This window comes from Haliotis cracherodii, unplaced genomic scaffold (assembly GCF_022045235.1).
Source record: "Haliotis cracherodii isolate W230 unplaced genomic scaffold, xgHalCrac1.p SCAF_7, whole genome shotgun sequence".
Lineage (NCBI taxonomy): Eukaryota > Metazoa > Mollusca > Gastropoda > Lepetellida > Haliotidae > Haliotis > Haliotis cracherodii.
Genome location: NW_027266330.1, coordinates 50,302,218 through 50,329,960, shown reverse-complemented (window position 1 = coordinate 50,329,960; position 27,743 = coordinate 50,302,218). Strand labels below are relative to the sequence as shown.

General features: G+C 39.1%; 2 pseudogenes; one reads left to right on the top strand and one right to left on the bottom strand.

Annotated features, from left to right (window-relative positions):
• Window positions 1–8,098: 8,098 nt before the first annotated feature.
• Window positions 8,099–9,132, top strand: LOC139448962 (uncharacterized; annotated as a pseudogene).
• A 122-nt stretch (window positions 9,133–9,254) lies between these two features.
• Window positions 9,255–10,393, bottom strand: LOC139448961 (uncharacterized; annotated as a pseudogene).
• Between the last annotated feature and the right edge of the window lie 17,350 nt (window positions 10,394–27,743).

The window sequence follows — 27,743 nt, the reverse complement described above, 5'->3', positions numbered from 1 at the left end:
ATGTGTCAAACCAGGGCTGTTTACACTTGGGATACGTCACAGAACGCTTCATCTCATCGGCAGCTTATTCCTCTACCCGGATACGATGACATGCATCAACCATGTCAGCGACCACCCGATCCCTTTAGTCGACTCTTATGACAAGCATAGTCGCCTTTCACTGCAAGTATGGGTTGCTGAAGACCTATTCTAACCATGATCTTCACGGGTATCATACAGATTCTAAAGGTAGCCTTTTCCAACTAATTTTATCCAAGTTTGAGTATTTAAACATTTTACAAATCCAACCCTTGCCTGTGTAAAAACGAATGTAGTACGGTTGTCAGGTAATAATCTTTATACCAATATTTTATTTTTTCATTAATAATATAAGTATCATAAATTGACTGTTATCATTTAGATATGAAACATTAGATTATTCCCTTAAGAGTACATAAGCTACCTCCACATGCAGCCATTTAAAATTTATCAATACAAACAACATTAATTGCCTGCACATCTGTTCACATTAATCACCAAGTACACAGCTTGGTTGACAATAAACACCAGTGTTGGTGACAGTGGCGTCGTTCACTGTTGTCTCACCGGCAGGATAGTGTTACAGTATATCTTGGTCACAGAAACTATTTTGGCAAAGTTGGAACTAGATATTACAAAAGTGAGGTGACACCCAATTCTTTACATTGCTGAAACAAATTGACCGTGCATAGGATTGTTGGATACATACTCGTTTTGACACGACGAAACAAATACTACTCAGTAAAGTTTCAAATATTACTTTTAGCGCGGTTAACTCTAGAGGTAACATCTACATTGAAAACGCAGTATGTTTATTTCCATTCTACCATGATTAAGAAACTCTCTTCATTACTCAAAGGAACCACCAACGGTGGTACATGAGTTACATTTTACACATAAATGTATACCAATAAGAACAAATTACAAAGTTTCTCGCTTAGAGATGAACTTACGTCTAAAGTAGATACTGTTGAAATTAGTGTAGAATTCGTCATTTCTAAATTTGATGACTGTTTTGTTAGTAAACAAAATCTACAGAGGGATCTAAGGCGCTTCTGAAGCAAGTCTCAAAGCAATCCAAGATTGCTGATCTGCAAGAACAAAATCTTCAAACCTCTCTGGGAGATCTACGCTGTAGATCAATGAGGTTTAATCTCATTTTCACTGTAATCGAAGAAGACACACCACAAGCCCCTGAAGATACTGAACACATACCGAGAAATTATTTTAAGGATGAACTTAAGGTAAATTTCAGAGAGTTCACAGAATAGGACCCAGAGGGAGACCTAGTGGTGGTTCTACCAGACCATTCTACCAGGTCCATTATAGCCAAGTTCAACATTACTGCAGAGAGGCATACAGTGAACAAGGCAGGCAGGGAAGTCCAGGGTAGGCCATATCGAATGGTGGAGCAATTCCCTGATGAAGTAAGTGAATACAGGAGAAATGTCTTATTCCTACCTATGAGGGAAGCCAGAAAAAACAACAAGAAAGCTCAGGTTGTTGTGGACAAACTATATGCGGGCAACGCCCTGTACTTTGTGCCTATCCCTCCTCCATACAGACCTGCTCCAGAACAACAACCCAGACAAGCCAAGACACCTAGATTCTATCCCTCCTCCATACAGGCCTGCTCCAGAACAACCCTGACAAGCCAAGACACCTAGATTCTATCCCTCCTCCATACAGGCCTGCTCCAGAACAACAACCCTGACAAGCCAAGACACCTAGATTCTATCCCTCCTCCATACAGACCTGCTCCAGAACAACAACCCAGACAAGCCAAGACACCTAGATTCTATCCCTCCTCCATACAGACCTGTTCCAGAACAACAACCCAGACAAGCCAAGACACCTAGATTCTATCCCTCCTCCATACAGACCTGCTCCAGAACAACAACCCAGACAAGCCAAGACACCTAGATTCTATCCCTCCTCCATACAGACCTGCTCCAGAACAACAACCCAGACAAGCCACGACACCTAGATTCTATCCCTCCTCCATACAGGCCTGCTCCAGAACAACAACCCAGACAAGCCACGACACCTAGATTCTATCCCACCTCCATACAGGCCTGCTCCAGAACAACGACCCAGACAAGCCAAGACACCTAGATTCTATCCCTCCTCCATACAGACCTGCTCCAGAACAACAACCCAGACAAGCCAAGACACCTAGATTCTATCCCTACTCCATACAGGCCTGCTCCAGAACAACAACCCAGAGAAGCCAAGACACCTAGATTCTATCCCTCCTCCATACAGACCTGCTCCAGAACAACAACCCAGACAAGCCACGACACCTAGATTCTATCCCTCCTCCATACAGACCTGCTCCAGAACAACAACCCTGACAAGCCACGACACCTAGATTCTATCCCTCCTCCATACTGACCTGCTCCAGAACAACAACCCTGACAAGCCACGACACCTAGATTCTATCCCTCCTCCATACAGGCCTGCTCCAGAACAACAACCCAGACAAGCCAAGACACCTAGATTCTATCCCTCCTCTATACAGGCCTGCTCCAGAACAACAACCCAGACAAGCCAAGACACCTAGATTCTATCCCTCCTCCATACAGACCTGTTCCAGAACAACAACCCAGACAAGCCAAGACACCTAGATTCTATCCCTCCTCCATACAGGCCTGCTCCAGAACAACAACCCAGAGAAGCCAAGACACCTAGATTCTATCTCTCCTCCATACTTACCTGCTCCAGAACAACAACCCAGAGAAGCCAAGACACCTAGATTCTATCCCTCCTCCATACTGACCTGCTCCAGAACAACAACCCTGACAAGCCAAGACACCTAGATTCAGCTTGGGGGAAGATGGTGATACTGATTATAATCCTCATCACACGACAGTTAATTTCTGCTCTCCTGCACCAAGTGAGTGAGTGAGTGAGTGAGTGAGTGAGTTGGTTTTAACGCCGCTTTTAACAGTATTCCAGTTATATCACGGCGTGTCAGCTTAATGTGGGAGGAAAGCCCGAAGTGATGCAGGTCTCAGACGTTTACCACTTTGGTGAAACCCACGAGCACGGGTATGGTGCTGACAAACCTAGAAACATAATCGTGACGAACCGGGATTCGAACTCACAATTATAGGTTTCTGACGAACTCTGCACAGCGAATCGAGGCGCCTTAGATGACTTGGCCATCTGGGCCACCTGTGCCCCCTCCTGCACCAAGATTTAGAACTGGAGCTGTGGTCCAACCTGATGACCTGAAATGTGTCAGATAGGATGTATGTGGTCTGAGAAACAGGCTTGATTACCCAGATTTTGTTGATTTCATAGGGAATTATGACATTATAGGTCTACGGGAAACTAAGACCGACTCTTTAGATGATATTAATATGAGTGGCTATAAAGTTTACCAGAAAAATCTAATCATTCGATAGACGATCTGGTGAGATAGGTGGGGCTGTCATAGAAGAATATAGCGAAAATGTGTCAATCGTGGATTATGATATTGATACTGTGTTGTGGCTGAGATTATTTAAAACAGTTTCATTTTTCCCAGGACAAGTTTATAGGAATAGTATATATTATTAATTTACCACGACAAAGAGCTACAAAGATAGAGGTTATCAAACGATTATGGACATAAACATTGATTTATACAAAAGTCATAACTTGTTTATATGTAATAGTAGACGTGGCCATGATAAATTGGAAGGCCATACGAGTTGTAAAGAGACAAGTATTGTTGTGAATATTTTGTCCTCTTGCCATTCTCTTCACATTTTAGTATTAATGACTTTTGTCCCATACTTTCTGATGTACATTGTCATCTTAGTGTTAGCCTCAGTATTCAATCAATAAATCAATCAATCAATCAAGTTTATTTCGTAATTCAGGCCTCATGGCCCATAGTACAAGTGTAAGATAAATAACATTTTAGGTCACTTGTCCAGAGTGTTACATCTCTGTCGATCTCATTTTAAATAATTTACATAAATATAAAGCTATCAAGCGTAGTACATTGATATCATATGATTTAAATAATTTTGTAAACATAATATTACCTTTATAATATGTCTGTAATGAGGTAAAAAAAGGTATAGTTAATTATTTCTTACAAAAAAAAGACATGGTTTTCATCCTTAAATGAAAGTCACATTCTTTACATATAGTTTTGGTATGAGGTATATTTAACAATGACCTTTTACGAATAATGTTAGTAGTTTATAGTGCACTTTTGCCCCTTTTTAAATTGCTGCCCTCTCATTGGCTGATTTCTGCCGCAAAACAATTATACCCACCTTATTTTACCCAGTCCTGTGATTGGCTCATTTCTGTCCGCAACATAATTAGACCTATCCCTAAACCAGGGTAGAAAATTAGTGATTTATAAAGAGTACACCATATACTACGCTTAGTGTATACAATAATAAAAAAAGAACTTCTAAAATTACAAAGTGAAATTCTCCAGCTGAAAAACGAAATAGAAAAAGGATATCTTTATTGAAAGAGTCTCAGCAAATTGTTTAAAGTTTTCTTTTGTGAGATTTGGTGGTTCCATAAGGAACCTGTGTGTGCGCTGTACACGTGGATGTTGACGACGTCTTAGATCGTCGTGGATGGTGGGCCAAATACAATCTTAAGGTAGACGCAGTTGGGGAAATGTCTTCTATGTTCTTGTAAGATTTTGTCTTCATATTTCCATTTGTACAGTTTAATACCGCACATATAACACTGAATGCAATCGTTCATTCCCGTGTAGAATAACCCGCACATGGCGGGCTCGAGAGGAGTCTGCTTAATTTGAATAGGAAATTTGTAGTAGGTATCTAAACGATTTTATAAATACCTGTAGGAAGGATGATCGGGAATATCCATAATATCCGATCCCACTGTCCACGAACTCCGACAGCTATCCGCATCCAAATATTTACATCCGTAGTCGACACTAGCGTCGCAATCCGTGCTTAAATCTGAAGAATCCATTTTCACATCCGATATCTCCAACAGCTCGAGCCGTAAATGATAAAACCGCGATGACAGTCCGGCGATCCAAATCACGTGACCAGCCGGATAACCAATGAACGTCCTACATCGGACAATCACGTGGCAGTTCCGGGTCAATGACCCGCACTCAAACCCGGTGGTAACTTAGATTTATATAACACCGATTTGCGGAATTAAACACTGTACACTAAACCGACGGTCGACTAATTCAGCCGTTGAGAAAGAATGGAACAGGCTTTTGACGAACCTCCCATGGTCGCTACCGCAAACTGCGGATTGTTGGGTAGAAATATGACCATTTAAGGAAAGAAACGTATTACGATTATACAGTATAGGTACATCTGTTCCGATGTGTCTTCTAACCGGTTCTTCGGTAGCCGAATGGATCACTAGGACAATCAATAAATCTACGATCGAACCCACTAACACTATTTTCGAGACATTAAAATATCTTCCCAGATCTGAGGCTATAAAAAGTCTGAACACCCGTGGCGAAAAGTGTTCGCTTAATCAGTTCAAATTGTCGGCAGTGACCAGACTAAACGTATGTCGAGTTGAAAACTGTACAGTTTTGAACGTGAGAATATTTCTGGCCGATAAGGTGACCATTAAAGGAATAGCAATTACTATGGAAGAATGGAGAACAATGCAACAATTGCTGCCTTTGATAAAGACTAAACTTGGATTGTTTAACGTCCCTGTGTAAGGAAAGTGTAGACCTTCCATAATAGGCGAGACTACGTATAATATGTCGTGAAGCATAATATGTGCGTAAGCAACATACACGATTGTCCATTTTTCCGCCATCTTACCGGAAATGAAAAACGTCGACTATGCGCGACCCGATTTCGACAAGGACTTTACATGTTACTGTTGTCCCTACGTCATTCAGCATCATTATCGTCTCCGCTCTCTGCCCTACTGAACGTATTTACGAGCTATACTGACTACGTGATTGTACACCATGGCAGATTTGAGCGATATGAGTCTGGAGAAATTTCGTTTGTGGACTGTCACATCATTGAAAGCATTGCTTTCGTTGCGGAAAAAGTCGATTGAGGGCAACCATGATGAACTTGTAGCAAGGTACGTCTTCGTTGAAATATGCAGTTTTCGCTTCTGTTGTCTTATTCAGCATAAATTTGTGAAGGAAACATAAGTTGTTTGTAGGAATTACTTGCGTTATCTAACGTAGATGTTGCCAACAATCGTATTGTTAAATATATCGTTGTAAACATGAGCACGATGATAAAATCTTTGAGTAAAACATTATTTCTTGAATGTTTTCGTTGTATATATATGTTGAATTTGATCTGATACAGATTGTTTTTCTAAATGTTATAACATAACTTGTGTGTCTAATTACTGAAGCTGTCTTCCACAGGTGGGATGTAGTACTTTTGTACCCACAATATTTATTGTGATCTTTGTACCCAAACCAGTATGTGATTTTGTATCCATCACATTTGTACTAAATTTTGGCTCAGTTGGTTTCAAAATGTACAGGTACATTACTGACATAGTACATCAATGGGATTGGAAAAGAGCTCAAGGAGCCTACTTGGGGCCTCTCAAAACAAAGCAATTCACTTAGGTTCAACTTTGACTAACCTTCTCTTTCACAACATGACAAGATGTTAATTATGAAAACCAAACCTATGAAAACCAAACAAACAATTTGAGTTTGGGCAATTGGACTGGCCCCACTCAAGGATCACAAGATGTCACTTTATTGTAAAAGCATAACAATCTACTTGAGTTTTACCAGTTTGACTGGTAACAATCACCATCCAAGGTTTATAAGCATTCTTATTGAATCTCTGTGGGGTCATAGCTGAAACGTCACCGGGCGAAAACGTCACCGATTGGCGAGAACGTCACCTCGCCTCAAGCGAAAACGGCTACTATCGCCTGGCGAAAACGGCACCTTATTTTTTTTCACCTTGGTAAAATAAATGAAATTTAACTTACATTTACATGGAAACTTGCAAACACCAATAATTGTGAAATGTTAAAACAAATTTACTTAAGAAGTTAGCATCCGATCCTACAATATTCCAACTTAGCCTGTACACAACTCAATTTATTGTGAAAACATAACATGCTTTGAAGTATCAAATGAAAATAAACTCACATCGTCTCTTACAAACACAAATAACAGAAAATACCATGTGAATACATCCAATACCATGTAAATACATCAATTACATCCAATACCATGTAAATACATCAAATACATCCAATACCATGTAAATACATCCAATACTATGTAAATACATCAAATACATCCAATACCATGTAAATACATCAAATACCATATAAATACATCCAATACCATGTAAATACATCAAATACATCCATACCATGTGAATACATCAAATACATCCAATACCAAGTAAATACATCAAATACATGTAAATAATCAAATCGAATGTAAATACATCAAATACATCCAATAACATGTAAATGCATCCAATACCATGTAAATAAACCATAATTACTACTACATGATCGTTCTTATCGTTGTGTATGCATGGTGTAATCTGAGACATAGTTGGCATAAACATGTATAAATAAATAATGTTATATATAGTATACTGAACATACACTGTATCTTTTATATTTAGGATACAAGATCAATTAAGTACAACTTTGTTTTGGTCCAAAATCAAACACAATCGATTGCCATAGATATTAACTTAATGTGCACATTGACACGATTATTTTTTTAATGTTATGGAAGATTGGTTGTCGAAGGTGACTAGCATACAGTACACATATACATTATTGAAATATCTGAACTGAAATTAGCAAAGATTTAAAAACCAAAGGAAAGCAAATTTACCTGGTTACAAGTCAACATGTCGCAACAAAATATTTCAAGCCATATACATGTAACATTTGATAGTATTATATAATGACGAAACCATATTTGATTACAGGTCTCTTTCATTGCTTGGCAGGAGACAACTCCAGTGAGCCCTGCTGAGCATGAAGAGAGGAAGCTACTTTCTGAATACAAGGAGAAGCTCCTAGTGGATGGACAGGTTCTTCAAGATCCTTTTTCCTTGGATGTTGGCCGTCAGTGTACATTGCAGATATGGCAAGTTACTTGAATGAGAGAACTCCAGAGGACCTTGTAAGACTGATAAACAATGAATACAAAGTTGGTAAAGCTTATAGGTATTATTCATGTGACTGGGTGAAAGAGATTTTGTACCACAACATATATACCAGGATGGAGACCCTTGACAGGGACGATTCTGCCGATCCATCAGCACTGATCAGTCATATCATGGGATAGAGAGAGCGTACAAACGAACGACATAAAACATAGTGTTTCCTGTGAGCCCCATGCTAAGTTGCGATATGTACAAGCAATAAAAAAGAGACACAAAAGATTTAAGTCATTCGACTCTGGGATTGTTGTGTTACCCAACAAGCCATTTATTTCATAAATCCCTGATATAATAATCGATTGTGAATGCTGTGGTAAGGGACTTTGTGAAAATAAATACCCAGCAACTATCAAATCTGAGATACCCACAGTTGACAGTGTGAAATTTAAAGAACTAAATGATGGGGATCTATGTATTAAGACAACAGACAGATATTATGCTTAGATACAGGGTCAGATGGGAATTCTGAATAGGATGTACTGTGACGTATTTACATTTACATTTCATGGACATTTGTGTGTACCATTTGACAATGTGTATTGGGCAGATATACTTGCAAAAATTGATAAATTCTGGTTGGAGTTTGTATTGCCAGAATATGTTTTCTAAGGATGTGAAAGATGCTTAGGCTGTGACAGTACCCATATCTATGGCATCAAAAAGCAAAAATGACACTGTGGTGCTTCTGAATGTTGCAGCGATGGGAACCAGCTCAAAGAGAAAACAGAAGAGGGGTGAGGGTGCAAGTCAGACAAGGGGGGCAAAACGTGCCGTCAGGACACCATTGTTTCCATGTCTTGTCTGTGGACAGCAGTGCATCGACGAGCCATCCAGTCGACTTGAAGAGTCCATCAAGTGCAGTTGTTTCACTATATGGTGTCGTTGTAGATTTGATGGTGTTGTAGATGTGCCACAGGGCGATGATTCCTTTTTTTGCCCAAAGTGTGTGAATTAAATATGACATTGTGAATTTGTATTAATTGCATTGGTTGCACTATAGTCAGTGCTATACTATCAGTTAAGGAGTATATTCCATAGACTAGGTTTGGATGCCGTAATTTCCCCGATGTCTTGCATTTACACTAATGTCCCTAAAACTGTTGACATTCCTCTTATCCATGAAAAAGATATCCTCGAAGAAAGTGGTGCAGAAACCCGAAATCGTGCTGCTAAGTTGTTGGTTAGCAGTCCCAGTCGCAACCTCGTCAAAGTCATGAGAAACTCGTCCCAGTCCCAGTCGCAACCTCATCAAAGTCATAAGAAACTCGTCACAGTCCCAGTCGCAACCTCATCAAAATCATGAGAAACTCGTCACAGTCACAGTCGCAACCTCATCAAAGTCATGAGAAACTTGTCACAGTCCCAGTCGCAACATCATCAAAATCATGAGAAACTCGTCACAGTCTCAGTCGCAACCTCATCAAAGTCATGTGAAACTAGTCACAATTCCGAAGTCGGGGTTCCGGCCCACGTATTGCAGCAGAGTGCCGGACACTCCACAACAAGCTTATTGTTCCATGCCATCGTTTCTGAATGTAGGGGGCAACAGTCTCTAACAATTCATAAAACAGTTTATTGGACTCATTACCGGTGTCAAATTTGACATCGTCATCAGTCTTGAGAATTTGCAAGGTGAATGAAGTCTCTTTGCTGTCGGCTTTCATCTTCTCCACTCGAGCCCCAAGACGAACTACCTTCTTTTTTTTCTTCAGCCAGAAGTAGAGTGAGGCCCTGGACTTGCTTGTGTAGGGCTCGTGCTTGGTCATGGGATCTGCAGGCCAACCTCCACAAGCACTGGATCAGCAGGAGAAACGCAGTGAACCAAGTCCAATAAACAGAAACAAAAATGGGTAGGCATGGTGTCAGGTCAGGCGTGGCACCCCTGGACTGATCTGCAGAGGGGTCACCACCTAACGGGTCCAGATCTGGCTTGGAGAGACGTGGTAGCATACCGTCTAATGATACTTCAACAGACGACATGATGAGACATCTTTTCTTCTTGGCTAGGTGGGGGGGGGGGGGGGGGGGGGGGGATTATTCACCTGGTCACTGAAGAGGAGAAGCTTTACTTTCCTCTTCGTATCAGCATAGCCAAGGTTTAAAGATGGGTAGGGATTCTCTGGTGTTGGTCTTCCATCCACAAAGTGTAGGCTGCATACGCTTGAATCCTTCTTGGGTGACCATAGCTGGCCTGATCCATCCTGTCTGTTCACCATGACCATCCATCTTGTCCGAGCTTCTTTGTCACCTGTTGTTGTAGGGAAGGGTTTCCATCTATACAAAAACAAATAATATAAATTTTAAATTTATTTGTAATTTAAATTTATTTAATTAAATTAATTTTTAATTGATTCATTATGCAAACACTTGTCTCATCATCACATTTCTACAGGTGTGGGGTGCTGGGGGAATGTTTTGTCATGTATCATGGTATACACAATAATAACAACTCAGGCATAAGACGTTTAATAGTGCTTAATAAGGAAATAATAAAGAAGTGAGTGAGTGAGTGAGTGAGTTTGGTTTTACGCCGCTTTTAGCAATATTCCAGCAATATCACGGTGGGGGACTAAATAATAAAGGAAGAACAGGACTGTATTTGACAATATCACGAACAATAAACTTACTGAAAATGTCACATGATAAATAGTATTGCATGTCACACTACCATATATAATTTACTTTTAGATAAGTACACTTAAAATTCATGATTGGCTTATAGTTCATGGTGTGCATTCTGGAATATGTATCTGTGAGTGAGTGAGTGAGTTGGGTTTAACGCCGCTTTTAAAAGTATTCCAGTTATATCACGGCGTGTCAGCTTATTGTGGGAGGAAAGCCCGCAGTGATGCAGGTCTCAGACGTTTACCACTTCGGTGAAATCCACGAGCACGGGTATGGTGTTGACAAACCTAGAAACATAATTGGGGTGAACCGGGATTCGAACCCACAATCATAGGTTTCTGGCGTGCCCAAGGGACGCAACATTGCACAGCGAATCGCGGCGACTTAGACGATTGGGCCACCCTAGTCCCCCGAATATGCATCTGTATAACCCCAAAAGATATTTCATGCACAAAATGACAAATACAAGTAAGATGGAAAACATAAATATAATGACTATTTAAGAGAGAACACATACAATTTATACACCTAGTGACATAGGAGTACTGAATATAATAATTGATATTTCAAGGTATTGTTTTAACCAACACCAATTTATTTCATGACACAAAATACAAATAACAAAACAAATTAATCTGTCTTATCTCTAGATACCAATATCAAATAACAATTTAAAAAAAGTTGGATGATATAGTTTATAATAATATAAATATTTTGGGAACAGAATCTGTTCATTTGGTCGACATTTTACCTGCTATTTGGACGTGATAAAATAATCACAAATATTTGACAATACGCAAAAAACCGGCTGAAATTAATAAACAAACATACTTTTAAGGAGAAGCACATTTACACCCATGGGAGGATCTCGGTGCATCACAGTGGAAACAAAAACCTTGTCTCCATTTCATCAACTGGGGTTGAACGTAGCGTCAAAGATTATTGCACTTACATAGCGACGTACGTGTGTGTGTTTGTGTGGCTGCTTGTACCAGTCCGGACTGATGCCGATTTATAGTGCTAGTTCACTGAGATACCATGCCGCAGTTTTAAATGAATACCCCACTCAGACACAGTATGCTGACTCCGAGCCGACCAGTCCTTGTTTTAGCCCCTTAATGCCGAGCGCCAGACGTCTTTTGGTATGACGCGGCCTGGAATCGTACCCCGGACATTTCGCTCTCGGGGCGGACGCTCTACCACTAGACCAGACCCGTGAAGATCCGGGGTAGAATAGGTCTTCAGCAACCCATGCTTGCCGTAAAAGGTGACTATGCTTGTCGTAAAAGGCGACTAACGGTATCGGGTGGTCAGGCTCGCTGACTTGGTTGATGCACGTCATCGATCCCATTTGCGTGGATCGATGCTCATGTTGTCAGTCACTGGATTGCCTGGTCCAGACTCGATCATTTACAGACCGCCGTCATATAGCTGGAATATTGCTGAGTGCGGCGTTAAACAACAAACAAACCAAACCAAAATCATATGGTGTCACAATGTAGTCAATCACAGAAGTTCCCAGATTACTCACATGTGTATATCATGTTTACCTATCCGTCGATTTAACATGCATAGCCCACTTGCAGACAGGAAGTCTATGAAAGATTCACCATTGTTGTTGACAACACTGTCTACCACCTGCCTTAGTTTCACTTCATCAACACCCTCAATGATATCCTGAAGATGCCCACATCGTGCATTAAAGTCTCCACAGAGATATATTAAGCCCTTATTTTGATAAATGTAGAATTGCTTCTGAAGTTCAGAGAAGAAAAGTTCACTGTCAATCATTCTGCTGTTTCCACTTGGTGGTAAGTAGCACACACATAGATAAATGTCATTTGTCTGTTTTCGGTTTACTCTTATCCATAGAAGTCCTTTGTAATTAAAATCATCTAACTTGTCAACAAATGGGGCTGGGTAGTTTTTAACTAAGAATCCAATTCCTCCAGATCCTCTGTTGGCCTTTTTGTACAGATTTAACCTGTTTTGACTAAACCATTTGTAATTTTCAATATTTATGGTGTCTTCTTTATGTAAAAATGTCTCACACAATCCCAAAACATCACAGTCTAAAATATCAACAACATCACATCTAAAATTAAAATTGTCTGTATTTTTGTCATTTTTCTTGAAACCTCTACAGTTCCATATACCAAGCCGAAGGCCCTATCTGTGCTTTGCTTGTGTTGTCTCATTTGCTGTTCTCAGCTGTCCATATCTGGTTATTTTTAAATTGTTTTCCTTGTCCAAAGTTTTCGGCATCAATCTCATATTTCCTTCCATCTTCAATTCTTCTTTTGTTTTAAGGAGTTAATGTAGACCTTCACATTTGCTGTCTTTTTCAGTTTATGTTTGTTTTTCAGCACTGTGAATTTTTGCTCTTCATTTTCTGATTCACACATGATATGTCCATGGTTGTCTCCTTCAGAGTGAGGCTTCCAATTGTACTTCCTGAATTGTACATCTTTTGAATCAAGTTTTTTAATGAATCAGAGCTTCAACATTCTTGGTCAATTCTTGCTGTGTTTCATTTTCTTTTTGAGGTTTTAATCCCTTTTTGGCAATGGTATTGTTTTCTCTCACAGTTCTTGTTTTTTTAAAACTATTTCTGCATAAGATTTCTCAATATTATCCATCCTCCCCTGTACCCTGTCAAAGTCTCTTTTAAATTCTTCTCTAACTTTACTTCTGATTCAATGGTGTGACTTATCAAAGACACTAATCTTGTTTCTAGATTGGTTTCAAGATCATCCATACGTTTGTTGAGTGATTGAACTGCCCCTTTTAGGTCTTTAGTGAGTTCAGTAACAGCATTTAAAATCAATAGTTCATTGTTCTGCTTTGTATTGTCAGTGTTGTGAAGTACTGAAGAGATATTTTCTGGCGCTTCGTTTTTATTACTGTCGTTGTTTGAACGTACTATTACTTCAACTTCATGTCTAGTTGTGTCACTAGTGCTTTTAGATTTCTTGTGTTGTGATGTTAAATGCTCTAAATTGTCTTCCACAACCTTAGATTGATCAAACAGCAAATGATCAGTTCGTTGATCCGGGTTTAACAAATTCTTAAAATGGAAATACCACACTTCTAGAGTAATAGATGATTTGCCTTTTTCACTAATGAGAAGGCGTTTTAATGATTTCCAAAACTGTTTCCAGTTACTCTGGGAGGTGGCATCTTTTATATCATCAGCTGTTTTACTGTCATAGGAACTCGGTTTTTTTGCTTACAGCAACGTTTAAAGTTGGATTTGGGCGATATATAATCATTGATGATTTAGTTCAAATTATGATATCAAACTTCAAGTGAGAATCATCTCGATCTGAAATTTTCTCAACACTAATTACAATCCAAACTTTGAAAAGCAAAAATGTTTTCTAACTTACATTCCAGTGGCAAATGATCAGACTCAGTTCGCGGCAATTCAGTCATATCATAGAGATTAGTAAATAAGGCTGTACTAATGATAAAATAGTCAACAACACTAGTTCCTATATTTGAAATAATAGTAAAGTTACTTGGAGTGTCGCCATTTGTACGACCATTAACAATATGCATATTCATGGCTTTGCACAAAGAAAGAAGTTGTTTTCCATAATTGTTTACTACATTATCACAAGATAATCTTGGTTTAACAAACGAATCTTCACCAACAGGTATATATTCGGGGTCCTCGTCCAGAATATAATCTGGTTCAGAGGGTGTTCTAGCATAAATATCTCCACATATGATACACGAAGAGTCAACTCCTTATGCATGTTTTAACTCTTCAAGTTTATCTTCTAATAGGTCGAGACCACTATCTTCCGAATTGTCATACTAAGTCGACCCCACCGGGTGTATATAAAAGAATGCAAGAAACATTGGATAAGGCAAATTAGCATTAAGTAATTGAAAAATGACACAATTTCCCCAGTTACATTTAATCCGCTTGAAATATGATTTTAATGCTTCGCTTATACAAACAGAAATTCCCCCAGAACGGCCGTTCTATGGTGTTTCGCGTTGTCTCATTTCAGAGGAAGCACTGTCCGAGCTATCTCCCCTTGTCATACATGTATCTGCATGTTGATTATTTTCACCCAGTTACGGCGCTGCCCAATTTGTTGCAGACAGTAGAAAAGGTAGATACTGGTTGAGGGGCATCACAGCTCTGCCTATCACTGGAGCCACGGCCGTTCTCCTATGGTGTTTCGCGTTGTCTCCCTTCAGAGGAAGTCCTGTCCGAGTTATCTCCCCTTGTGACATCTGAATGTTGACTTTCTCTGTGGGAATGGGTTTGCGGGGACGATCTCTTCACCCAGTTCCGGGTTTGTTGCAGCTTAGACGTTGGTTCGTCTAGAATGTACACACTGTCGTCTATAACTAGCTTGTCGTCTATAACTAGCTTGTCGTCTATAACTAGCTTGTCGTCTATAACTAGCTTGTCGTAGCTGAGAAAGGCTACATCCCTCCATCCGGCCTTTGTCCATAAACGGGAAGAACTGTGATCGAAGCCCCCTCACCCTTTCCGTTATGCGAAAGTTATTATCACCTTTCAGCTGTTTTCTGCCTGCCTCCAAAATACTTGATTTGTCTTTATAAGACGCAAACTTGACAATGACAGGTCGATTTGCTTTCTTACTGTTTAAACGGGATGGCCTCTAGAGCTGTTAGTACTGAATCAGCGTTAGGAAGTCCATTATGATCATGGAAGAAGGCTCTAACATTCGACTCATTCATGTCCCATGATCCTCCACGTTCCTCTTTCAGGACATGAGATATGAGATTTAATCTTCATTGAGCCTCAATGTTACCAGTCTTTAATTCAAGATTGATAACCTTTTATTTTAAATCTTCATTTTACAATTTCAAATTCACAAGTCTCTCGTCGTAATCTTTGATAAAAAAAATCAAATTTCAGGTTCATAGCCGACATCTCTGATATACCCTGATCTGTTTGGTCATGTTCACCTGGCAAACACTGACCTGTAACATTCCTCACTGACAGTCTGGTTTGTACTCTGCCTCTGTTGGTGTCACTTGGAGAGTACCGACCCCCGGTAGCTGCTTTCAACATATCCACAGAGCATGATTATTGACAATGTCAACACAAACAACCTGACACCCAATTTTATGCCCGGCGTTAGCGTTGTAGTGGGGGTCCTCCATGCACGTTTTTTCGCTCATTGACAAAACCTGCCTATTCGATCCCTCCAAACATCAACTGACACACCCATGTCACGCTGGGAGATGCCATATACAATCACACACGCTATTATAGCAAATGTTTACCTGTTTGAGTCATTGTCACTTATTTGTACATATTATCTACAGACACCGAACACACGACTATCAACACTGCTGGTCACGTGACTGTCCTCCATATTATTATTCCATAGTATTAATCAGTTTCAAGACCAAGTTGACTGTACTTGTGCACAATGTGTAAATGTTATTAATGAAGCTATACTATTCAAGAACCAGGCTCGTCATAATCTTTGACAAACAAATCAAATTTCAGGTTCATAGCCGACATCTCTGATATACCCCCATCTGCTTGTTCGTGTTCACCTGGCAAACACTGACCTGTAACATTCCTCGCTGACAGTCTGGTTTGTACTCTGCCTCTTGTGGTGTCACTTGGAAAGTACCGACCACCGGTTGCTGGTCCAGGGTTGCTTTCAACAACTCCACATAGCTGGATTATCGACAATGTCAACACAAACAACCTGACACCCAATTTCATGCCCGGCGTTAGCGTTATAGTGGGGGTCCTCCATGCAGTTTTTTCGCTCGTTGACAAAGCCTGCCGATTCGAGCACAAGGGAAAATTCCAATAGATACAAAATATACAATTTTGTATGTATGATATATCCAAAAAAATACAATTTTGTATACATGGATAGATTTTACCACTGCTTCACTCAGTTTCTTCTTACTTGATTCTCACAATCTGTGGTTGATATTAAAAGTATTACTAATAATACTGGACAGTATTATTGCATGTCACAAATATACTTTAAATCTATGTTCTTTATGACAACTATATTTGGAGTGTTATGAAATAATTGGCATTTATTCATGTTGACAGCATTTGACATAATAAATATTAGATTAGAAATAGAAGATTTCAGCAGACATTTGTAACAGTTAGATATATAATACGTTCGCCTACTGTTTACAAATAAGATGATATATACATACAAATAGTTAAGAGTAGTTTTAAACAGTGACGGTAAAATATATTTATCGTGAATAGCGGCAAATATGAATATATACAATTTAATATATATATATATATATGTTTCTGTTATGTCATGGTATGGTGATTCTGAATCTAAAATACTGCTTGACATTGTTTGACAAACAGTTGTATGCACCGTCCATCGTGATACTTCTACTTAAGTTTATAAAAAAGGATGTTTGTTTAGTCAATTGACATGAGTTCATTGTAAACAAGGATTGATTAGTGTGACAGGATAACTAAGTTTGTCCTCTGGTTTTATCCACTTCCTCGATTAGCATAATTAGAACAGGGCACTCGTGAAGAGCAACCTCCACGTGGTGAGTGCTGGGTAATGCTAATAGCTCTTCCCCCGTGTGGACCCGGGGCAGAATGTGTCCACAGCACCCCATTGCTGGTCGTATACGGGGACCGAATTGGGCAACCCGTTTGACGTGGGTTGCGCCCCTGTGTCGGTGGAGGAAGGGAGTCTGGTAGTTGAGGGCACTGGAGCCAGGAACAGTGTTCCTTTGCCCAACACACCACTTTGACCCTGACTTCACCTAGACGGGTGGTAGAATGGGCCCGGTTATATCAATGAGCTGGTCACGCCAAACCCTGTGCATTAACAGTGTCTTGCACAAAATTGAACAAACTTTAAAATGATATGTCAACAGTTGTAATTAATCTATTTTCAACTTGGACAATTTCATTGAATTTATAACGGTTCATTACAATGTGAAGTCTATTTGTTTTGTACATAAATGTTATATTAAATGTATATTTTTGGGTCTTGGTCACTCACTCACTCATTAATTTTCAATATATGTTGGAAAAAATTAGTACAGATCATTGCCTACAGTCAAATATGCCCAGAAGGCGGTGGCTCATGGGCCAATCTGGTGGATAATTTAATTTTCAATTAATTTTTCTGCTTGAGTATACCACCTCAGTATCCTTGGTGCTGCCAGTTGGAGGCCCACTGGTGTTAAGCATTGTCTTATGACACTCCGTGGTGGGTGGGGAGCTGGGGTGGTGAACCATATTACAAATCAACATGGCACAAACAAAAAACGTGCACTAGATGAATCCTCTGATGAGGAAATACTTTTTCAAGAATTCTTCGAACAGCTGGTCTCGATTTTTAGTAGTTACTGCTGCTGATGGTACGCCATTGAAGCTTAACCCCTTTGCCATTTTGTAAGGCGATTTATGGCATTGCAGGCGATGTTCAGGATGTGAAAATAATTCGTTCAGGATTTCTACTGATTGACTGTGAAAGTGCAAAACAATCTACTTTATTGCAAGCTGTCAAGCATTTGGTTTCTGTTCCTGTGGTAATTTCCCCACACAAGACTCTCAATTACAGTAAAGGCATTGTCAGAGACAGGGAACGTTGTCTCTGTGATATGACAGAGGCTGAAATTGCAGAAGAGTTCCATGATCAAGGAGTTACAAATGTCAAACGTTTCACATACAAAAGAGATAATCAGATCTTCAAATCAAACACCTATCACATGACGTTCTCAAAACGAGCTCATCCTAAAAATATCAAAGCAGGATATTTTAACATTGAATTGGACAAATACATTCCCAACCCACTTCGATGTTACAAATGTCAGCCGTTTGGGCATGGTGCACAATCATGCAAAAATCGCAAACTATGCCATCAATGTGGAGAAAATGACAACGACACAGATGACAAATGTATGAAAACCCCTCACTGTGCAAATTGTTCTGGCGACCATGTAGCCTCTTCAAAGTCATGCCCCAGGTTCAAACTTCAGCTTCAGATTGTTAAGCTCAAACATGAGAGAAACATTACCTTTCCTGAAGCAAAACGTTTGGTTCTGCAATCTGTCTCGGCGACAACAGCTGTGTCCTACTCGGCAGCTGTGACTCGCACACCTTCCAGATCTGTCACGTCTGTCCATTGCCAAACAGATATTACTTGGGTATCAACAGAAAAATATTCTGTATTACGGTCAAGTACTTCTTCCCAAACAAATGATGCTCTACTATCAGCGCCTGTGTCAACACCATCAATGGCAACTGCAACAACTCCAACACCTTCCCCTGTTGTCAAAAATGCCAGCAAAAGCATTGATAACTAAAAAATTCAGATCGTGTGCCAAAGGGTCACCGTGACCCCATACAGATTTATAATCGTTTTGAAACCTTGGAGGACATGGATGTCTCTCCTCATCCTAATGGGCAACAGAAGTAAGTCGCCTAGAAATGGGAGACGTAGATCTCCGGTTAATCAACCTATAACTTGAACATCATGAATCTACTTATTCAGTGGAATTGCGCAAAAGTAATGTAAGTCCCCATGGTCCCTAGCATGGTGATCTGCCTTCAGATGCTGGTGATCTACAGCCCTTTTTTATATTGTACTGTTTCATGACTATGTAATGATATCTTTTTATTGTTGTATGCTAATTTTAACCATTCAATCTGTGATATTCTAGTCATTTTACTGTCCTTCGCTGACAGGTTCTTATTTGGTTTACATATATGCTTAAATATTGTATAACTTCTCGTCACGATATGGCTGAAATATTGCCGATGTGACGTAAAGCATAAACTCACTCACTCACTCACTCACTCACTCACTCAGTGGAATTGCAGAGGACTCAGGACCAATTTTAATGAATTACATTTATTAATTCAAGATTTTACGCCATCAGCAATCTGTCTCCAGGAGACATATCTCAAAGAGACTGACAACTTTAATTTGCGTCGGAACAGTTCCTATCATTCATTTTCTCCACCAGGTGTTAAAGCTACTGGAGGATCTTCTGTTTTGGTGAAGCAGGGAGTGATCTTTGCACATTGCATTTACCCTGTGTTCTCTGTATATTTCTCCTTCCTCTGTGCTTCAGAGATCGGATCTTCAATACTTGTATGATCAGCTCCCTCAGCCCTGCATCATCATTGGCGATTTGAACGAGCATAACCCTCTATGGGGACGTGCAAACAATAAGGGGAAAATCATTGAAGATTTTGCATCTGATAATAACTTATGTATATGTAATGACGATTCAAGCACTTATTTACATCCTGCCACAAGAACTTATTCTGCACTTGATCTATCCCTCACGGATTCAGATATTTACAATGAATTTGAATGGTCCGTACATGACGACCTTTGTGGAAGTGATCACTTCCCTACTGTTCTAAAGGCTGTAAAGCCGAATGATGACCCACCTTCATCGCGGTGGAATTTTACAAAGGCAAATTGGTCCTTGTATGAACTATTATGTACGGAACAATTAAAGCCTGACAATTTCAGAAATGTACCAGATCCCATACAATTGTTTTCGGCTCAACTCAATAATATTGCTGACCAAACAATTCTTAAGTCCTCTGCAAATCCGCATATTCGTAAACCATGGTTTACTAACGATTGCAAACAAGCAACACTTGACACTCTTAGGTGAAGTTCTGAGGAGACTAGCAGCAGCAGGTCTGAGAGTTCGTAAGGACAAGTGCAGCTTCATGGCAACAGAAGTTGTGTATCTGGGATACCGTCTGGATAGAGAGGGGACCCATCCAGTCGCTGGAAAGGTCAAGGCCATCAAGGAAGCGTCACCTCCGCGGAATGGGACAGAACTGAAAAGCTTCTTGGGTATGCTGAACTATTATGGAAGGTTCATGCCAAACCTTTCCACTGCTCTGGCACCGTTACACAAACTGTTACAGAAAGAAGTACCATGGAAATGGACAAACCGACAACAGTCATCTTTTGAGAAATCCAAGTCACTGCTGTGTTTTGATAAAATTCGCGTTCCTTATGATGCGAAGAAGGAACTGATTCTCTGTTGTGATGCATCGCCCTAAGGAGTTGGTGCGGTACTGTCTCATCGTACTAAAGAGGGAAGCGATCGTCCCATTGGATATCCATCGTGCTCCCTAAACTCTGCTGAAAATAACTATTTGCAACTGGAAAAGGAAGGCTTAGCAATAATCTTTGGTGTGAAGAAATTTCATCAGTACCTGGCAGGAAATCATTTCACTATAGAGATTGATCACAAACCGTTGTTGGGATTATTTGCTGAGACCAAAGCGATATCAATGATGGCATCAGCACGCATTCAGAGGTGGGCACTAACATTGTCTGCTTATGAGTATGAACTTGTCTACAGACCCGGATCACAGATCGCCAATGCGGATTGTCTGACCCGACTTCCTGCGAAAGAAAAACCAAGTATTCAAGAAACACCTGTACCTCCTGAATACATCATGGTTCTGGAACTGATGGATACTACACCTGTGACATCCAAACATATTCGTTCATGGACGCGCCAGGATGCTGTGTTGTCAACAGTGTTGAGATATGTGCAGTGTGGATGGCCTAATTTCTGTGAAAACCCAGAAATGTAGGCATACTACTGTCGCCGTGATGAACTGACAGTACAGGATGGCTGTGTGTTGTGGGGTAACCGTGTAGTGATTCCCCTGCCAGGTCGGGATAGGATTATTCGTGAACTTCATTAGGCACATCCAGGAATCAGTAGGATGAAGGCACTTGTTCGTAGCTATGTGTGGTGGCCTAGCATAGATTCAATTGTTGAGTCAACAGTGAAAAAGTGTGAGGTGTGTCAGCAAATGCAGCAGATACCAGCTAAGGCACCCCTACACCCGTTAGAGTGGCCTGAGCGACCATGGTCTCGTTATGCAGGACCATTCCTTGGTCAAATGTTCTTGGTGATTGTGGATGCACATAGTAAATGGCTCAGCTACATCTTCAGCTACAGTGGCAGTTCTTCATAGAGTGTTCACAACTCATGGATTACCCGAGATGTTAGTGAGTGACAACGGTACCTGTTTCACTAGTGAGGAATTCAAAGCATTCATGGATAAGAATGATATTCACCATGTGCAGACAGCTCCATATCACCCATCGTCCAAGGTCTTGTCAGTGAGGACATTCAAGGAGGGGATGAAGAAGATACAAGGTCCGGATATTCAGACTCGTCTCGACAGATTCTTGTTCCGATATAGAACAACACCCAAGACAACTACTGGACAAACACCAGCCGAACTTCTGATGAATCGGAGACTACGAACACATCTAGACTTGACTCATCCTTCTGTACAGTAGACAGTAAAGTAGAGTCAATGGAGACAGAAGATTCAACATGACCTACATGTGAAGGACAGAAGTATGAAGGAACATGACACTGTGTATGTTAAGAACTTTGGAAATGGACTGAAATGGTTACCTGGTACAGTGTCGAACAGGACAGGTCCAGTATCGTTTGAGGTAGAACTGTCTGATGGTCGAAATGTGAGGCGCCATCAGGATCATGTGCGTACTCGAGAAACCCAACTACCCGGAGACAATACTGACTCTCATTCAGATCAACAGGTAGAATCTGCTCTACCAGAGACGCGCGGTGTCGAGATACCTGCTATCAATGACTATCCAGAGAAGGATCACGTGTCAGAGACGATACACGATCCTGCTTCAGAGATTGTACTATCAACAGACAATAACAATATTAAATCTCCTGTTCTGAGTAGATATTCTAAGAGGACTCGACGTGAACAAAAAATATCCTGAGGACTTTGTTAGGAAGTAATTGGTTAATGAGATTGATGTGAACTCATATGTTATTTTGGGGTAAGGTAAAGTTTATTTGAACAGTAGAAGTTGACATATTTCTCTTATGGCAGATACCTACTAAATCTAGAGATTGATTTTTGTAGATGGCTTTCTTTGTGTACAAATGTTGAGAAGCACCTTGGCACCTTTTATGTAGAAATGTTTGGTTTAGTACTGTTTCCATCCAAAGAGGGAGGAATGTAATATCTTGATAAGTATTATATTACCCGATGTACCCTAGAACTATTTACTGTAAGAGTAACGCGTATGAATACCTCACGTGCCTGTGAAGGTAGTCCGCACGTGCCGTCACTCGGCTATGACATGTTGACCGGCCATGTTGCTAGCGGAATAAAAGTCTCTCCCGAACGCCTCTGGTATTCTCTCTAGTCTGAGGGCTAGGTTATAACAAATATGTATCATCAAATGTGTTTACATCTCTAGATTAGTATTATATCTACTTATATACCACTCTATAATGTCACAGTACATCGTATTTAAAGAAAACTGGTCCGTTAAAGTCAAACACTTTTACTGTATTTTCTTAAGACAATCTATGTCAGAAGTGTTGGGTCCGACTTGGCCCGGGCTGTCAAAATCAACTTTTAACACACAGATGCATCATCAAATGTGTTTACGTGTATAGATTAGTACTATATCTACCTATATACCACTTTATAGTGTCTCAGATCGCTGTACTTAAAGCAAACAAGGTGCTCAAAGTGAAGCCCTTTTCCCTCTACATTCTCAACATAGTCTCGATCAGTAGTGTTTAGCTTGTGTTGGTTCCGACTTGGCCCGAGCTATCAAAATCAACTTTAAGCTCACAGATGTATCTTCAAATGTGATTACATATATAGATTAGCGTTATATCTACATATATACTACTTTATAATGTCACAGTACATCGCATTTAAAGAAAACTGGTCCGTTAAAGTCAAGCACTTTACTGTATTTCTTTAAGAAAATCTATGTCAGAAGGGTTCGGTCCGACTTGGCCCGGGCTGTCAAAATCAACTTTTAAACACACATAATATGTATCATCAAATGTGTTTTCATCTATAGATTAGTGTTATATCTACCAATATTTGTTCTAACATCAGGTGTAGACCCTTGTCTGCCGAACGCAAATTATAATCTCAGAAGGTAACTAAACTGTAATTATGAATATACCGATGCGGGTTGAGAATGCATTTACAAAACTGATTCACATATACTCATAGAACAAACGCATAATATTTCCAATTGAAATTATTCATAATGTACGACTGGTTAATACATGTTAACAAATCTCGATGTTGAACATTAGCTCAATCGTGAACTGTTACTCAAATAGTATATGTACTTACATCTGAGGTACCACTTAGGTACCAGGTTTTCGTACCTTAACATATGCACATGTACATCTTTTTGCAAGAAAAACATCTTCCTGCATCCAAACTTGAGTTGATAACATTAATGTTTGGTTTCACAGTTCAAGCATTGTCTCACAATACGCTAATTTGATTATTCGATTACACTGAATTATACTGGAGAAACGTTTTTGCTGAACTTCAAATCTTGTGTCTCATCGATCCTGCTCATAGCGTCCGTATATGTACGTTAAGTGTTGAATTAATCCAAATTACACCTGTACTTACCTTGCTTAATTGCCCCTTGTGTAATTGCAAATGAAGTAGGAGATGCGTAATCAATTAACCATTGGCCCTTAATTAGCTGTCCTGAGCTTTAAGGGGTAGTTAATAGCATACCGTTTCATTGATAACTTATGCATTTGGTGAGGTTAATTCACAAAACCCATTTATTTTCTTTTGAACTTCCGTTCTGTTTTCATGAAATACTGCGCTCGGTGACATTATAAAGTGGTATATTGGTAGATATAACACTAGTCTATAGAGGTGAATCCATTTCATGATACATCTGTGAGATTTAAGCTGATTTTGACTCCCGGGTCAAGTCGGACCGAACACTGCTGACATAGATTTCTTAAGCAAATACAGGAAAAGTGTTTGACTTTAACGGACCCGTTATCTTTAAATGCGATACACTCTGACATAATAAAGTAATATATAGGTAGATACAACACTAATTTATGGATGTAAACAATGTGAAGATACATCTGTGTGTTTAAAGTTGATTTTGATAGCTCGGGCCAATGCGGACCCAACACAAGCCAAACACTTCTGATAGATATTATGTTGAGAATGTAGAGGGAAAAGGGCTTCACTTTGAGCCCCTTGTTTTCTTTAAGTACAGCGATCTGAGATACTGTAAAGTGGTATAGGTAGATATAATACCAGTCCATAGATGGAAAGTATGTGTTGTAATTTTAGAAGCGCTTTGACAGTTATCGACACGTGTCGTGTCATCCCTATGACATTCGCGAATATGGTATCTTCCCATATGCTTCTCAATTTCATGATGTAATTAATTCTCGCCAGGGTGAAATCGATAACATTGTTTCGGACATTGATAACTGTGCAACTGGGGACCAAGAAGCTCTAAACAATCTAGTAAACAATATTAACAGTGTATTTATTGAAAGTGCCAAATCTGTGTTTGGTTTTAGACAACCTACCAATGCTATGTTTGAACATAAAAGGCGACAGAAAAAGCCTTGATTTGGTCGTGATTGTAAGATCAGTAGAGGTAAATATCATCAGGCTAAATCAATATTTCAAAAACATAAAAGTGTCCAAAACAAAAGAAGGCTAATCAATGCAAGCAAGGCTTACAAAAACACTTTGGCAAAATATCATAACCTCCATAGATCTGACATACAGGACAAATTATTTAAATTACGTAAAGAGGACTCTAAATCATTTTGGAAACTGTTGCGGAATGATAATAAAGATAAAGATTTACCACCACTCGAGGAAGTTTTTACATATTTTCAGAAATTAATTGATGCACCTGATGATGAGTCTGATGATCTCACTGATCAACTTGATATAAACATTGAAGATTTTAACTCTGTTTTGAATGGTGCCATTTCACGTGATGAAATTTTGATTGCCATAGCAAATTTGAAAAATAATAAAACATGTGTCCCTGATAAAATTATTAATGAATATATTAAAACCACTCAAGTCATTATGCTACCTGTATATGTAAGGTTATTTAACAAAACTTTAGATAATGGTGTTTATCCAGAGCAGTGGCTCAGTGGTATAATTCGTCCTATTTATAAAGGTAAAGGTGACAAATATGATCCAGAAAATTATAGACCAATCAGTCTTTTAAGTGGTTTTGGCAAACTCTTTACAAGCATTATTAGTAATAGAATCCAAAATTTTATAAAAGACCAAAATATTTTATCTGAAGCGCAGACTGGTTTCCGTAAAAAATATTCTACAACTGATCACATATTCACCCTTAAATGCCTTGTAGATTTATTTAAATCAAGAAAAAAGAAATTATTTTGTTTTAAAAAGGCTTTCGATAATGTAAGAAGGACTGCCTTGTGGAGTAAACTGTTCAGCCAAGGTATAGATGGCAAATGTTTCAGAATTTTGAAATCCATGTATAGTGGTATAAAATCGTGTGTAAAGGAACATAGCATTGAATCAGATTTTTTCCCTTGCCTTGTAGGAGTTAGACAAGGAGAAAACTTATCACCTGTTCTATTTTCTTTGTTTCTAAATGACCTAAATGTCCAAAGACTGTCCAGGTCTATTAATTAACTCAGAAATAACACATTCCATGCTAGATTTATCTATTAAATTGTTTGCTCTTTTATATGCCGATCGCGATGACACTGTCCTCTCGCTTCCTCAAAAACGAATCTTCAAAAAGCTATCAAGCATTTTCAATCATATTGCAAAATTTGGAAATTAACTATCAATATTGATAAAACTAAAATTCTAATATTTGGTGGTAATAAAAATGATATGAGTAAAGATATTTATCTCCATGGTGTTCCTTTAGAATATGTCACTGAATACAAATATCTTGGTGTTATATTTGATAAAAAGTGTTCTTTCAAAGCATCCATTGCTAATCTATGTCAACAGGCTACAAAATCCATGTATTTCGTACTACGTAAAAGCCGAAACTTTAATTCATCAATTCAATGCCAATTATATCTTTTTGACACAATGGTAAAACCAATCTTATTATATGGTTGTGAATTATGGGGTTTTGTTAATCTAAAACAAATTGAAAATGTACATATTTGTTTCATGAGAAAATTATTACCTGTTAAAAAGAGTACCCCTTTATGCATGCTTTACGGTGAACTAGGTAGAGTTCCGTTATCTGTTGATGTTTAAACCCGTATGTTAACCTTTTGGTCGAAATTACTTACAGATAAATCCAGCAAAATATCTTCAATCATTTACTCTATTGTATACAACATCCATAATACAGGTGTTCACAACTATGACTGGATTTCACGTATTCAAAATGTTCTAAACAATATTGGTTTAAGTTATGTATGGTTGTCACAGTCTCCTGTTTCATCTTCCTGGCTCAAAGCAACAGCTCACTCTATTTTAACTGATCATGCTAAACAAACCTGGAGCTCTGAGGTGGAAAATTAAACAAAAAGTGTAGTCTATTCTCTCTTGAAACCACAATTTGAATTAGAATATTATCTGACGTCCCTACACCTAAAGAAAGCTGTCCCTCTACTTTTATTTCGTACTTCATGCCACCACTTACCAATTGAAAAAGGAAGATGGAATGGGATACCTATTTGTGAAAGAAAATGTAAACTGTGTTTTATTGATGATATTGGAGATGAATTTCACTATATTTTTAAATGTCCATATTTTACTCAAGAAAGAATTTTGTATATCCCACCTACATATTCTAAAAGACCTAATATGATTAAATGTCAAAGACTTTTCACTTGTAAAGAGATATCTGTATTAAAAAACCTTAGTAAATTCTGTAAATATGTAATGCAAATTGTAAAATCTTCCGGCTAACCACATATCCGCTATTGTAATGTGTATTTTGCTGTCATTTTGTACCTCATATGCCGAGGATCTCGGCCTGAGCGTAATAAAGTTCTTTTCTGTTCTGTTCCCAAAACGTAGACCTGGCATACCCGTTGAAACAACACTCGTTATGGCTGGTTGCATCAGTAATTAATACCCTGTACCCTTAATTAAGTAAA